Source organism: Chrysochloris asiatica, unplaced genomic scaffold (genome assembly GCF_000296735.1).
Source record: "Chrysochloris asiatica unplaced genomic scaffold, ChrAsi1.0 scaffold00112, whole genome shotgun sequence".
In the NCBI taxonomy this organism is placed as follows: Eukaryota; Metazoa; Chordata; class Mammalia; order Afrosoricida; family Chrysochloridae; genus Chrysochloris; species Chrysochloris asiatica.
The window spans coordinates 1,987,227-1,990,669 of NW_006408630.1; positions in this window are offsets into that span (position 1 = coordinate 1,987,227).

A 3,443-nucleotide genomic window follows, 5' to 3' on the forward strand; every position below is an offset into this window, starting at 1 on the left:
AAAATATGATTAGTTGTGTGCAAAACTGATGTTCTGCCATGTAAATTATCACTAAATTTACAATAAAAGCTTTTAATAACAAACAAAAACTAGACACCCATCTGAATAAATTCTATTTGTTCCTATCAGCCAGAGACCAAGGACTGCAGCAGCAGTTTCCTTGGAGCTAAGTTTCAGCATTAGGGTTTATCAGGACCAAAATTCACATTTTTAGAGTTTACACTGTATTTTCTCTAATCTCCAAATTTCTTCACAATGATATAGTAAGGGCAACTTATCACAGTGATCATTATGTTCAAATTCTCAAAATAATGTCAAATAGATTTCCAGTATGTAAGTACATACATATGTATGTAAGTATGTAAGTACATACATACTTGAAATCTATTTGACATTATTTTGAGAATTTGTTTTAGGTTAATAAATGTTGAAACAGCAAAAAAAAAAAAAAAAAAAAGAACAAGTAATATGATCATAACAAAATCCAGAAAAATAGCATTCACTATATTTTTATTAATGACAGCTGTAGCACATTGTTTCCTACATTTTATTGAGATATCAGAAATAAGTTTTTAGCAGGGTTGTTGATGATGATTTTTTTATTGATAATTGTAATATCTAAAACATGTGGTTTCATACATAGTTGCATTTGTGGTCTGTAGATTGCTACAGCCTTATGCCTTCAAACCAGAAGAATAATGACAAACTCTCTCATGTTATTTTTAAAAAGGAAAAATATTTATGATGTATTGGTTATTGTGTACACTGGATTGTACTATGTATTCTTAAGAAGAAAACACTTCTGTTTTCACTATATCAATGACCTCCAACAAGTTAAGAATTAGTACAATTTTTTTTTGGACTAAAAACATTTAAATGAAGATATTCTGGAAATTATACATAAATTTGTCCAGAAAAAAAATTTGGTAATATTATTACATAGATTATGAGCTTCAAATATCATGTTTTGAATAGTTATCTTTTTAAATGTTGTTGTAAGGTGCCATCAAGTTGGTAGTGACTCATAGCAACCCTGTGCACAACAGAATGGAACACTTCCTCACAATAAATAAACCTCACAATCGTTGCTATGTTTGAGCCCATTGCTGCTGCCACTGTGCCAATTCATCTTACTGGAGGTCTTCCTCTTTTTCTCTGACCCTCCATTTTACCAAACATGATATCCTTTTCAGTGACTGGTCCCTCATGCTAATATATCCAAGGTGTGAGAGGAAGTCTGGTCATACTGGCTTCCAAGGAGCACTCTGGCTGTACTTCTTCCAATATAGATGTATTTGTTTTTTTGGCAGTACATCGTACTTTCAATATTCTCCTCCAACACTATAACTCATTTACATCTAATTCTTCTGCAGTCTTCCTTATTCACTGTCCAGCATTTGAATGCATATGTTGTTGTTGTTGTTAACTGCCATCGAGTCAGTACTGACTCACAGTGACCCTATGCACAACAGAACGAAACACTGCCTGATCATGGGCCAACCTCACAATTGTTGCCATGCTTGAGCCCATTGATGCTGCCACTTTACCAGTCCATCTCTTTCGGGGTCTTCCTCTTTTTCTCTGACCCGGCACCTTACCAAACATGATATCCTTCTTCAGCGACTGGTCCCTCCTGACAACATGTCTGAAGTATGAGAGACCAAGTTTGGCCATCCTGGCCTCCAAGGAACACTTTGGCTGCATTTCTTCTAACACAGATCTGTTTGTTCTTTTGGCAGCCCATAGTACTTTAAATATGCTCCTTCAACACCATAATGCAAAACCATCAATTCTTCTATGGTCTTTCTTATTCACTGTCCAGCTTTTGCATGAATATGAGGTTGTGCAGCAAGGTCTTGTGTAGCAGATTTGCCTAATCTCAATATAAAGAAAACAAAAATCCTCATCACTGGACCTATAAACAACACTCTTATGAATGGAGAAAAGATTGAAGTTGTCAAGGACTTAATTTTTCTTGAATCAACTATCAATACTTATGGAAGCAGCAGTCAAGAAAACAAATGACATATTGCATTAGGCAAATCCTTTTAAATAGTGACCAGCAAATAAACACATTTTTAGAATTTACAGTGTACTTTCTCTAATCTTCAGATTTCTTCAGAATGATATAGTCACGGCAATTTACCACAGTGATCTTATGTTCAAATTCTCAAACTACTGTCAAATAGATTTCAAGTATGTATGTAATTGAAATCTATTTGACAGTAGTTTGAGAATTTGGTCTAGGTTGATGTTGAGATCTTCCCTCTATCTGCCAAGTACTTTTACTACATACTCTTTATTTGTTGTTGTTAGGTGCTGTTGAGTTGATTCTATTGATAGTAACCCTATGCACAACAGAATGAAACACTGCCTGGTCTTGCGCCATCCTCACACCATTGTTAAGCTTGACTCAATTGCTGTTGCCACTGTGCCAATCTTGTTGATGGTCATCCTCTTTTTCCTTGACCCTCCACTTTATCTAGCATGATGTCTTTGTTTAGGAACTGGTCCCTTCTGACAATATGGCCTAACTATAAGAGACAAAGTCTCAACATCCTGGCTTCCAAGTAGCATGCTGGTTGTATTTCTTCCAACAAAGATTTATTTGTTCTTTTGTCAGGCCATGTTACTTTTAATATTCTCCTTCAACTGCATAACTCAAATGCATCAATTTTTCTACAGTCTTCCATATTATTCATTGTTCAACTTTCTCATGCATGTGAATCTATTGAAAATACCATGGCTTGGGTTAGGTGCCCGTTAGTCCTCCAACTGACTGCTCTTGAACATTTTAAAGAGGTCTTATACGTCGTTTTATTTTTTTTTATTTTTATTTTTTTACTGCTACTACCATGCGTGTCCATCACTCATCTGCCAGTTTGTCGTATTGTGGTGGCTTGTGAGTTGCTGTGATTATGGAAGCTATGCCACAGATATTTTAAATACCAGCCGGGTCACCCATGGTGGACATGTTGCAGATGAGATTCAGATGAAGATAGACTAGGAAGAAGGAGTGACGAACTACTTCCGAATGTTTAGTCACTGAAAACCTTACGAATTGCAGAGAAACACTGTCAGATATAGTGCTGGGAAATGAGCCCCTCAGGTTGGAAGGAACACTTAATTGTGCTCATGAGGAATCTGTACATAGACCAAGAGGCAGTTGTTTAAACAGAACATGGGAACACTGAATGGTTTAAAATTAAGAAAGGTATGAGACAGGGCAGTATTCTTTCACCATACTTATTCAACCTGTATGCTGAGCAACTAATCTGAGAAGCTGGGTTATATAAAGAGAAACGTGGCATCAGGATTAGAGGAAGATTCATTAACAATCTGCGATATGCAGATGATACAATCTTGCTTGCTGAAAGTGAGGAGGACTTAAAATATTTACTGATGAAGATCAAAGAGCACAGTTTTCATTATAGATTGCACCT